The sequence below is a fragment of the Xenopus laevis genome, chromosome 5L (assembly GCF_017654675.1).
Source record: "Xenopus laevis strain J_2021 chromosome 5L, Xenopus_laevis_v10.1, whole genome shotgun sequence".
Lineage (NCBI taxonomy): Eukaryota > Metazoa > Chordata > Amphibia > Anura > Pipidae > Xenopus > Xenopus laevis.
The window spans coordinates 5,310,590-5,324,228 of NC_054379.1; positions in this window are offsets into that span (position 1 = coordinate 5,310,590).

Below are 13,639 nucleotides of genomic sequence, written 5' to 3' on the forward strand. Positions count from 1 at the left end.
GAGCTTTTAAAATCACAATTGAGCTTGGAAACTCACAATTCCTAGGTATTTGAGTTTTTTCCACAGTTGTGTTCAATCATGTTTTTTAGGTTGAAGTTATTTTTTAAAAAAATTGTGTAAAAGAGTGTATTCAAAGTATAAAAACCTCTAAAACCTCACATATTTGATTTTTAATTCATAAGGCCGTTTATGTGATATTCAGTTTATAGCAGCAATCGTTAGCCTATTCTATAATGATTTCTAAACTACAACTCCCAACATCTTAAGAACAGTCTTGGCTGCCATAGATTTCCAGAGATATAATAATAATTTAGATCATGGGAGTTTATGGGGCTTTCCTGACCTAAGTAAAAGGGAGGATACAGATTATTGCGACTTATAAAATTCTTAGGGGCACATTTACTAATGGTTGAATATCGAGGGTTAATTAACCCTCGATATTCGACCTTCAAAGTAAAATCCTTCGACTTCGAATATCGAAGTCGAAGGATTTACCGCATTTCCTGCGATCGAACGAATGATTCTAAGGATTTTAATCCAACGATCGAACGGTTTTCCTTTGATCAGAAATGGGGACCTTCCCCATAGGCTAACATTGATGTTCGGTAGGTTTTAGGTGGCGAAGTAGTTGGTTGAAGTTGTTTTTTAAAGAGACAGTACTTCGACTATCGAATGGTCGAATAGTCGAACGATTTTTAGTTTGAATCGTTCGATTCGAAGTCGTAGTCGAAGTTGCCAATTCGATGGTCAAAGTAGCCAAAAAAAACATTCAAAATGTAAACAATTTTTTCTTCTATTCCTTCACTCGAACTTAGTAAATGTGCCCCTTAGTTTTCACTGACTTTGGGATTTTGGGAGTTCACCCACAGCTGGAGCACCACTGGTTCAATATTTTTGCCTTCTTTATAACTGTAGTCAGAAAGCCTCTAGTAGGAATAATAGGAAACCAATCTGATGGGCCTTTGAAGGGCACAGAATGTACTAAAATGGCACTGAAATTCTATTTATATAAATGGATAGCTTCTCCTTTGTAACTACTGCCAATATTTTCTTGTCATGTCATTCTTTAAATAATCTCATGCTTTTTAGGAATACGGAACAACGTTATGTAGAATGATGTGGCTTTGGGACCATGAATGGAGTTTGGCTTTATTGCCAAAAAATTATAGTAAAAAATTAAGATCTCTAAAAATTTGAGGTTTTTTTTCCCCTAAAAATGCGAGTTTTCCACTTCAAAAACTCTGCCAGAACAATTTGAGGTTTAATAAATGGGCCCCGCGGTTTTTGTGTCAGGTGGTTATACCTAACAAAACCGTTGCCTCCACTGTTAGAATTACAAGTAAATGGAAACCAACATGAAGAGGACGTCAGTCTTATCTGAAAGCACATGCAGTACCATCAGCAGATCTGTACGTAAATGTTACTCTTATTTCACAGAACTTAATGTCTTTGGGTGTTTGGTTATCGGGAAGATAAGGAAATGTCCTGCTTAAGGGAAACTGTCATGGGATAAAAAAAATTGTTTCAAAACCCATCAGTTAATAGTGCTGCTCCAGCAGAATTCGGCACTGAAATCCATTTCTCAAAAGAGCAAACAGATTTTTTTTATATTCAATTTTGAAATCTGACATGGGGCTAGACATATTGTCAATTTCCCAGCTGCCCCAAGTCATGTGACTTGTGCTCTAATAAACTTCAATCACTCTTTACTGCTGTACTGCAAGTTGGAGTGATATCACCCCCCTCCTTTTTCCCCACAGAAGCCAAACAAAAGAACAATGGGAAGGTAACCAGATAACAGCTCCCTAACACAAGATAACAGCTGCCTGGTAGATCTAAGAACAACACTCAATAGTAAAATCCAGGTCCCACTGAGACACATTCAGTTACATTGAGAAGGAAAAACAGCAGCCTGCCAGAAAGCATTTCTCTCCTAAAGTGCAGGCACAAGTCACATGACCAGGGGCAGCTGCGAAATTGACAATATGTCTAGCCCCATGTCAGATTTCAAAATTGAATATAAAAAAATCTGTTTGCTCTTTTGAGAAATGGATTTCAGTGCAGAATTCTGCTGAAGCAGCACTATTAACTGATTTATTTATCCCTTTAGCATATCCCAGTCTTATGAACGTCAGAGAAAAATAGTTTCACCTGACACATGTAGAAACTCCCATTCAAGCTATTGAAAGGAGGAGCATAAACTACTAGATTTATTTCTGAGTTGCCTAATTCTTGACTTGTCTTAAGTACTGCTTGAAATGTTTTATCATGTAAGTCCTTGAAGGTGGCCATAGACACACAGATTCTATCGTACGAATCGAGGATTCGTACGATTTTCGGATCGTGTGTGGCGTGTGCCGACATCTTTCGTCTGGCGGAGAACGGCCGTTTGGTCGATCGGTCAGGTTTGATTTTGACCCGACCGATCCCGCCGGAGCCCACGGCACATCGTAATCAGATCGTTCAGCCATACAGCCGAACAATCAGATTACCCCCGATATAGCCATGCTCGTTAATGGCATATCGGGGAAAGATCCGCTAGTTTGGCAATGTTGCGTCTATGGCCACCTTTACACTGATATCAACAGCATGCACGCCATCAGAAGTGTAGAAGAGACATCCAAACTTGTGCTCATTGTGTATTCTAATCAGAATATATTCCCAATTTAGCATCTATGGGGCATATTTATTAACATTTGAATTTCTACTTTTTTAAGGAATTTTTTTCCTCTAAAAATTCATGTTTTTTAAAATTCCTCTAAAATTAATAAAATTGGAGCTTTATACAGTGTGTGAACTGGTAACTGGAGAACAGTTTGAAGGGAGATATATTTCCCCTAGGTTCATGTCTTACTCCCATATGTACAGCAGTCCTGAGTGGGTTAATTCCCCTAGAAAGTGGAGCTTCTCAAGTGTAAATTGAGCTCCACGCTGAGAGGGTTGAGACCTGGGATCTGAGTGAAACAGTTTGGAGCTGCTGTTTGTTTCCCAGTTTGTTTGTTTGTTGACCAGTAGAGGACTGGTAGTAGAGAGGGAAAATACCCTGTGTATTAGTTAGAGCCTTGGGGCAGATTAACTAAGATAGAGTGAATGGTTTGAATGTCAAAAAGTTTGAATTTTGAAGTACATTTTTGGGTACTTCGACCATCGAATAGGCTATATTCGACCATTCGACTTCAATTTGAACGATTCGAAGTAGAAATCGTTTGACTATTCGACCATTCGATAATCGAAGTACTGTCTCTTTAAAAAAAACTTCGACTTCATACTTCGCCAAACCTTCCACATCACTTTTCTAAGTTTTTTTTTTTTGGTAGAATAGAAATCCTTCGATCGATCGCTAAAAATCGTTCGATTCGAACGATTTAATCATTCGATCGAATGGTTTCTATTCGATCGTTCGTTCGATCGAATACGCTAAAAATCCTTAGACTTCGAAGGATTTCAATTCGAGGGTCGAATTTCGAAGTTTTTTTAACTTCGAAATTCGACCCTTAGTAAATCTGCCCCTAAGTGTGGCAAGGATTTTGTTTTGTTTTATGCCGATTTGCTCACAGAGTCTGTATATGTGAACAATAAATGAACTTTAGAGAACTTTAAGAAAGTGGCTGGATAGCCACGAAAACGCGTTAAGCTATGGTTCCTTTATAAGACGGACTGCCTATTTTAATAGAATAACAATGGAATAATAAAATATGGATTTTTTAAGCGACTTTTAAGTCTGTACTTCTCCCTCTTTGGTGCACCGGGTCTGTTTCTATAATAAATCAACTTTACCCTGTTCAAGCACTGTCTGTTCATCTGATCCTGTTCACAAGTGTAAAAACCACAAAAAGATTTTAGTACAAAACATCGGCAAGTAAAAGCATGGAAGTCAATGTGAGAGGTTTTCCTGTTTTTTAGTGCACCGGTCAGTTTTTTTTCCCATACTTTTTATATTCAGATCTATTAATAAACTATTTTGAAATGATGGTTTCAATATTCATATTTAAATATGTGAATTATCTGATTAAAAAGGAGTCTATAGGATATTGCCTTCCTGTAATTAGGAGCTTTCTGGATAAGGGGTTTCCAAATAAGGGAAAACCAAGAAGGATGCAATGCCCATATCTAGTCACACCGTGTTCTTGTAAAATGAACTTCTGATAATAAGCACAAGCACTTTACTATTATAATGTAGAATAAACATCTAATCCATCGAGAGCAGAGAGTAAGTGAATTATCATTCTGAACAACAGAAGAGGGAAACGTTAAATAACGGAGAATAAAGTTCAGTAGTTGCAGAAATACATAAGTACACTTATCTGTTAGTCAAGGTCAGAATGCTCTAAAGAACACCGCAGTGTTTTCTCTCCTCTAATTAGGTCAGAATTTGGACAAGTACAGGCTCTCTGGTAAAAGAAAAGAGCCATATGTTCATGTATGTGGGAAATCTCAAAAAGAAAAGTGATTTCATGACGTTAATTGATTCTTTCTTTTTTCCTCCCTCTATCTAAGCTCAGGCTTAAGGGTTTGCAAATAAACTCAGGTCCAGAGTCTGTTAACTACATGGAACAAGACTTCCTAGGGAATGTACAGGAACCCTTATATGTAGACAGTAACAGTTAGTAATACAGCAATAAAAAAAACATTGATGTCAATAATATACTGTCGCTTTTCTATCTTCCTTTTTCCAAACACCACTACACACACACACACACCACAGAAGAAAAAGAACAAATGGAAAGATGACTATAAAATATGAATGATTTGAAAAACAGAAGAAGGCAACCCGATTGGGGATTTTTGTGGATAACAAGATGTGCAACTCTATGCAGCGTCACTCAATGGCAAGTTAAAGGGATACTGTCATGGGAAAAAAAACATTTTTCAAAACACATCAGTTAATAGTGCTGCTCCAGCAGATTTCTGGACTGAAATCCATTTCTCAAAAGAGCAAACAGATTTTTGTTATATTCAATTTTGAAATCTGACATGGGGCTAAACATTTTGTCAATTTCCCAGCTGCCCCCAGTCATGTGACTTGTGCCTGCACTTTAGGAGAGAAATGCTTTCTGGCAGGCTGCTGTTTTTCCTTCTCAATGTAACTGAATGTGTCTCAGTGGGACCTGGATTTTACTATTGAGTGTTGTTCTTAGATCTACCAGGCAGCTGTTATCTTGTGTTAGGGAGCTGTTATCTGGTTACCTTCCCATTGTTCTGTTGTTTGGCTGCTGGAGGGAAAAGGGAGGGGGTGATATCACTCCAACTTGCAGTACAGCAGTAAAGAGTGATTGAAGTTTATCAGAGCACAACTCACATGACTGGGGGCAGCTGGGAAATTGACAATATGTTTAGCCCCATGTCAGATTTCAAAATTGAATATAAAAAAATCTGTTTGCTCTTTTGAGAAATGGATTTCAGTGCAGAATTCTGCTGGAGCAGCACTATTAACTAATGCATTTTGAAAAATAAATTTTTTTCCCATGACAGTATCCCTTTAAGCAAATAAAGCGCTGTCTTTTTTTTTTGCCTCTTTATAGGTCCCTAACAAGGCCTCATTATAAACCACAATTCAATGATAAACTTTCTAGAAAATCAATACTAAAGCTTCCACTGTCTCTATATGAAGAACTGCAGCTGAAGTAAGAAAAAACAAGGTTCTAGAAAATTGTAACCCAATCTAGGCTAGACCTTGTCAGGTTAAGAAACAGACAGAGCACTGGTTACATTTCACCCTCTCTCCACAGGATGGGCCTTTGCTACATGAAGGGGTGAGGGAATGGTGTTGTGCAACTACACCTCACTTGTGGTGGGTGACTAAATAAAAGAACTGGATGTCAGGAGTTTCTTGAACAAAACAAACAGCAACAGACTTTATTCAGGGTTTTGATACTCACAATCCTCTGAGGTTTATCACATACATGTCAGGTAACATCACAGCACTAGTATAGATTGATGCACCCTCAGGATTTATATACCGTGACCCACTTTGGATCAGGGAAATCACTAAACCTAAATCCCTATCAGGCTGTGATCCCTACACTACTGGCCAGTCTTGCCTGACGGGAGAGCTACCCCTTTTCTATGCCTCCTAGTCGGAGCGCAGGCTGCTCTTGCTCACTACTTCTATCTGCCTCACTTTCCTAGAAAGTGCCGTTACAGAGAACTGCCCTGTCCTGACTTCACCTCATTCACGGGGTCCCTGTATCCCTGACTTCCTGACTTCCCTTTACTGGGCCTAATGCTCCAGGCTCCCAGCACATACACTCCCACATACACTCCCTCCTGAAGTGGCAAGGGAAAGAGGAAGACCCACCCTTTGCCCAACACTATACTGAAGTGTGACAGGAAGTGGTCATCAGTCTCTGGGCCAATGATACATCGGTTTGCCCAGCAACTAGAGAACAAGGAAGTGTAGGCATTTAAAGCCATAGGGGAGCGTTAACCCTATAGGTCCCTACATAATCAATTCCTGAGAATAATCCTTCCTTAAAATCCAAAATCCAATATAATGTCCCCGAATTACCAATAACTGTTATTCTGCAGAATAATTATATTTTAATGAAATGCTCCCTGCACCTACGTTATTTCTATAAATGTAAACAACGTTCCAAATTTACTTCCACGAGATTTCCAAATATTTAATATCCGCAATTTAACTGGGGCCATATTTTACATTTATCCCCTCATTTCCATTACCCAGTGTGAAACCGGGCTGCTGAACGCACAACTCGATGTTGTTTATGGCTCCACATTGTTTAACTAATCTTACGTTTTGTTGGCTGTTCTTGCTGCTTTTAATTTAGGGTGATTTATAATTTTTTTTTTTTTTTCGTTCGGTTGTTTTGCTTGAAGGCTTATACACGCCGACGCTTTTTTTTTGACAAACAAAATAGGAAAACGCAAATTGTAGCATTTAGTAAATGATCGCCTAATAACACACAAGTGCAGAACGCCTGGGCCACTATCTCTTTATTCAAGCTCCAGCGCTTATCTAAATTTGTTCTGCAATATGTGCCATCCATTTTAATCCACCATATCTCACATGTCGTTTCCAATTCATTTCAGTTTTTCCCCTTGTTTTAAATCCAAACCAAAAGTAGCCCCATCATTTATCACTCGCACTGAGTAGAACTTAAATATGTTTTGCAGTAGACTGAAGAACAAAATGACCCAGATACAAATCGTTTTCTTTTTTTTCCCCTTTTATTAACTTCAGTATTTCCATTTCACATGCACCAGGTTTATCACATTTAATTGCTCATTATTCTGCATAGACACTTCAGCGTGTGAAGAGCATTACTCTGTCAGTAACGTTATCCAAAAGAAACAAATTTAATTGAAAATTGCCAAGTAAATCCGCAAAAGGCGAGTGTGTGCTACAAGGAACAAGCAAGTGGGCCAGAAATAAATAAAGTACAAGCTGTCGGGTGAGTTTTTATGTCGTACGACAGAACAAAAAGATAATCCCCCGGTGGAACCATATTATCACGGGCAGTAAATCTTCTTCCAGAAGTGACAGTTACTATTGTGAAAATATGAACCATGGCAAAGTATGGAAAACTATTTCTAGGTATTACCGATTGTTGTTATTTGAAAAGGTTTTTATATATTATTTTAGCATTTACAATGGAACATGAGACCAGTTATCCAGAATACTGGGGTTTTCTGGATAACGAATCTTTCCGTAATTTGGATCTTCATGCCTTATGTCTACTAGAAATTCATGTAAACATGAAATAAACCCAATAGGCTGGTTTTGCCTCCAATAAGGATTAATTATATCTTAGTTGGGATCAAGTACAAGCTACTGTTTTATTCTATTTCTTACACAAAAAAAGGAAATCATTTTTAAACTTTTGGATTATTTGATTATAATGGAGTCTATGAGAAATGGCCTTTCCATAATTCGGAACTTTCTGGATAATGGGTTTCCGGATAACAGATCTTTCCATAGTTTTGATCTTTATACCTTAAGTCTACTAGAAAATCATATAAACATGAAATAAACCCAATAGGCTGGTTTTGCTTCCAATAAGGATTAATTATATCTTAGTTGGGATCAAGTACAAGTTACTGTTTTATTATTACAGGTATGGGACCTGTTATCCAGAATGCTCGGGGACCTGGGGTTTTCCAGATAATGGATCTTTCTGTAATTTGGATCTTCATACCTGAAGTCTACTAGAAAATCATATAAACATTAAATAAACCCAATAAGCTGGTTCTGCTTCCAATAAGGATTAATTATATCTTAGTTGGGATCAAGTACAAGCGACTGTTTTATTATTACACAGAAAAAGGAAATCATTTTAAAAAATTTGGATTATTTGAATAAAATGGAGTCTATGGGATTTTTCTATGACACTTTTTCTATAGTCCCTTAAAGTTTCCCATTTGTTCCAAAACATCTGATGGAATTATAAAAGGAATAAAAGACAGACAGAGCAATCATAATAAAAACAAGGGAACAACCTACTCAACAAAATGATGATCGATTTCCTGATAAAAAAAGAAATGAACACGAACGAGCGCCACAAACTTCTGTTAATTTAAAAAAAGAAAAAAAGGCATATTCTGTATTTTGATTTCTGTCAGCAGCTATTCAGCACATTAAGACGGATACAGCAGAAGGCGAAAGGTAAAGAAGCAGATTTTTATTGCATCACCGCCAATTAGACGTACAGTGGAAGCAGGTGGGGATCATAAAACATATTTTCATTAGACGTACTGAAGCAGACATTCATCTTGTTCCCCATCAGCATAATCTCAGCCTATTACTATAAATCAATCTGTTGGAGAAAGAAAGAGAAGGCAAGTTTTGGGGTTATGAGCTATGAAATTACCATTGTTTATGTTTTCTAGATCTGTCAGTGCTTCGTGCCAAAAGACAAAAGGTTCGATCAAATCAGCCACTGTCTGAGCAGTCATTTCTAATGTGACGTTTTATATGATGAAAATAAATCATGACTAGTAAAGGATCTGGTAATACTAGAAAAATGGATTTATGCTTAGATTTACCTAAGAAAATGATGTGTTACAATTAAAGGGGACCCGTTAACCAAAAAAATTATTCAAAATCCTATTTTATCACATTAGTTAAGCAAAATGAACTTTAATTACATTATATAAATTATTTGAATCTTGTTTCCATCAGTCTGGGAACTCATAATTATAACAAGCAGGCAGCAGCCATTTTGAGGACACTGTTATTAAGACAAGTCTTGTATCATCTCAGAATCTTGTTTGTGCACCAGAATGGGGGACCTGATGTCCATCCCCATGTCCTGGCTACACAATTAAATGGTAAAGAGAACAGGGGGAATGTGGGGAGAGCAGTGATATCTAGGAAGTGCTGAATGGAAAGTGAAAGTAATTGTCTGCCCCGCCTCTATGCCCATGGCATAGAGGAGGGGCAGACAATATTTGATTGACAGCTGAGATTTTTAAATGAGTTTACAACAGCTACGAATGCTTTAATAAAAAATAGAAATTGGATTTCATGTTTAATTTGAAAAGGACTTTTATTATACAGATTTTTGTGTCTGGGTGACAGGTCCACTTTAAACAGACGTAACTAGTGATGAGCGAATAAATTCGCCTGGCATGAATTTGCGGAGAATTTCCACGTTTCGCAATTTTTCGTGAAAATGTCCAATTTTCACAATTTTTAAGTGAAAACCTTTAAATTTCAAGATTTTTTTGTGAAACCGCTAGAATTTCACGTTTTTTTTCGTGAAAATGTTAGAATTTCTCAATTTTTTGTGAGAACGTTCAAATTTTTTAAGATTTTTCGTGAACTTTCTGATTACTCGATGTTTCACGAATTTTGCGGGAAATTCGCGAATTTTTCGGTGAAGCGAAACGGGAAAAATTCGCCCATCACTAGACGTAACATTTAAGGAAATGCAGACCTGTGAAACAAAGTAATATAAGGTTTATCCAAGAGCTTCTCTAAGCATTTTTGCAATTTTTATTTGTTTTCAAGATATTAGCAATATTTGAAGCATTAATATAATGAATGTGGAACAGCAGCGCCACCTGTTGGACATTAGGGTCACCTGAAAATAAATTTCCTTAGAAAAATCAAGAAAATCTTAGAAAATCAAATTAGCAAGCAAAGAAGAGTCATCTGATGTTTCTCATGTCATTTCCAGGCAGAGCAACATGACAAGATGTTTTAGGAAATTAATTTTCAGCCAAATGTAGCCAGCTGGAAGAATTGACTAGCAGGTGGAGCTGTTGTTCACAAACTAGAAGAAATAATGAATGGAATTTCCAAAAGTGCATGATTTTACATCAGTTTGTTTTGAGGGTTTATGTTTCCTTAATATAAGCAATGTACAGTATATGAGGAAATGTACATACATATAGAGTTTGTAAAAGCAACTGACTATAGTATCAGGAAAGGCAAATATACCTGAACTCATTTTTACCACCAAAATATATTAAACTAATTTTGAGAAGCCTCTATCCCTTAAAAATTTATTTGAAATCTTGCTCAGTACAGGAACAAGACAAGGTGGAAACAGGAGCCAGAGCAAGAAAGAGAGAGTTATGGTCATGCCACAGTGCTCAAGTGCATAGGCAAATAGGGATGTAGCGAACCGCCGATAATGTGTTCGCGAACGCCGTTCGCGAACACCGGCAAAAAATGCGAACAGTTCGCGAACAGTTCGCGAACTTCGAACATCCGAAAATCGTTCGATTCGAACGATCGAAGGATTTTAATCGTTCGATCGAACGATTTTCGTCGAATGGTCGAACGATTTTGACGCGAACGCCTATTGGCGAACGTCGCGCGACGTTCGCGAACTTGCGGCGGACGCGAACAGCCGATGTTCGCGTGAACAAGTTCGCCGCAGAAGAGTCCGCGACATCCCTATAGGCAAATACTCAGGCCTAGGAAGTGAGGAGGTTGATATATATACACGGCAGAGTTCCGCCATGATTGGCTGGCCCCATCCAACCAATAAGGCTACTGGGTGATTTAACACAGCCAGGGATACAGGTAGAAAGGAGAATAAATGGGAGATGAGCACTTGTTGGCTGCTCTTCTGGCCCAGTGATGAGGAAGAGAAGCCATCGACCAGGAGATCCTGGATTTGAGCCCCAGCAGATCCTTACAGGAGCACCATTGAGATGGAACTCCAGTGCACTCTTTCCACTTGGATGCTATTAACTGTGTGCTTCTTGGCCTAGTAGTTATGGACTATGATTAATACTCTACCATCGTTTAATGTTCTACCTCACTGAGGTCCATGGGAATGAGTATGTCATGTTTACATTGGTATTTGAAGTATTCCATGATCAGCTGCATAAAGACTTTAAAGGGCAATTATTCTAAGTTTGAGTGATCAATAAATTACCTGTTGGAGCCCAATCTCTTCTGTAATAGTACTGTTGCTGTGTATGAGAGTTGCAGTTGGTGACTACATCCTTTAGGTCAGTTATAGTACACAGGACACACACAAACATATAACTGTCCTTATCATACTAAATACTGTTCACTTAAATGTGAAATACCCCTTTAACACTAGGATGCAAAGTTTATGCATTAATTATACTTACTATATTCATTTGAAATCTTAGCATCACGTAGGGCATTAGGAAAATAGCAGAGTTAGCAGTAGGTTACTATGAAACCAGATTATTTGCAACCCAATATTTATTGTGTTTCCCTGACATTTCCTGGGATGGAATATTGTTGAGTCTACGGCCGGAGCAAAATTAGAGCATTCTCATTCCACAATCATAGGCTGGTTATCAGAAGACACAGCAGTCGGGTTCAGCAAAGCTGTTAAATCATTGGTTTGACGTCTCTGCTTTCACTTTATCTCAACAACTGTCAGCCCCAGAAAGTCAATCTCTTCCTTTCAACTTGTTCCTGCAATAGATCTCTGCTTTCTTTTGTCTTTCCCTAGATACCGTCTGAATCTACTTGTATGTACAACAACAAGTGTTAATCATTATATACTTTTAAATGTAGGATTCCCTTTCAAAAAGACCTTGTACAACACTGTCCATCTGTAATATATATACAGCACCAAGCCTGGCCAGCCAAGCGCCCTAGGCAACCTGGCCGGGAGTAGTCGAACACACGCACATGCGGATAGACAAGCGCACATGCAAATAGGCTCACAGACGGCAATGAGAGTGAGAAGAGAGGGGACTGGACTAGGGCTAGGAGGTAGAGAACGTACGTGCCTGGTGCACCACTATTAGGCTTTATGCCGATCAAATTGTAGAGGAGGGCTCACAAGCAGCTTCCACCAGCGACAGACTAACCTAAAGGTGAGACAGGTAGAAAAGAGGCCGGAGAGTCCGAACGAAGTAATAAGGGTGAGATGGACGAGGTCAAACAGATCCGGGTCAGAGGCAGGCATCTTGCCTGTAGGGACTAACAGAACCAATCATCCCCTCTGCACAACGGTGAGTGGCCTTACACCCCACCCAGCTTTGCGCACTAGGCACATGACTACTCTGCTTACCCCTAGTTCCTAGTTCAAAGCAGCAAGTAAGTTGCAGGCAAAACTTAGTCCCTTTGTAAAATGTATAATGAAGCAATAGAATTCTTAATGAATCAGATGAAAATTGTGCGTAGGACTGGCCAGATATGGGATGACTTTATTATTAAATATATTGCAATATATGGACAAACAATCCCTGTTTTGTTTAAAGGGTAAGGCATTTTTCAGTAGCAGTAGCACAAAATGTCTCTGTCTTATATATATATTGATAATGGGTTGAGTGCAGAGGACTCTTGTATTTGACTATATATATACTGTATATATATATGTTTTTATTGATATAGATCATATAAATTGACAATTCAGTTTCAACTGGAATCCTGAGCAGAACCAATTTTTGAGACCCAACCCAGACCCGTAACCTGCATATTTGCCCATTTGGATCTACTACCCAATCTGCAATTGCGTTATCCGCAACCCATCGACAACCACTAAACAGAAAGTGCTGTTGCTGCAAACCGGAAGTGATATCATCGGAAGTGGTAGAGGAATATAGATAATATAACAAAACAGAAGAAATATAGATGAGGAGACCTACAACCCGACCTGCAACCCGCAGACCCACATCTATACCCACACCCAAATATCCTACCAGCATCCCTCAGGGTACCCATTTTTTTGTTGGTAACCCGCCGGTACCCAACCCTCTGTAGGTCTCTAACTATGGCTATAATGGCTCCTTGTAATACATTAGGGCCAATTACTATGTTCAGTGTAGGGTGCAAAGTAAAAAAACAGGCACAATCCTCCATGTTTTTAGCACTTTGCACTCTGCATGTAGATCAACTGCTTGTTCTGTTTTAAAGTGAAGAATCCTGTGGCAATTCCTGCATTCCCCCAATTAATCCAGAGATGCCTGCAATTGGGAGCAATAAATTAATGAGGGACAAGTATGAAGGTGCTGACCCGCAACCTACCCATCCCCTATTTGTGCATAGGAATGAGTACAGGGTAAGGACAGGGTTGTCTTCTTCCTGTTTGATTTTTTTTATCAGTTCAAGTTGTAGAGTTCAGCCAGACCCAGACAAAAGAGAACTAGGGGTAGTGTATTTTGGCACTTTATTACTCTTGCACAGGTAAATGACCACTCTTCATAAACGTGGTCCACTGCACAGAGAATGGATAAC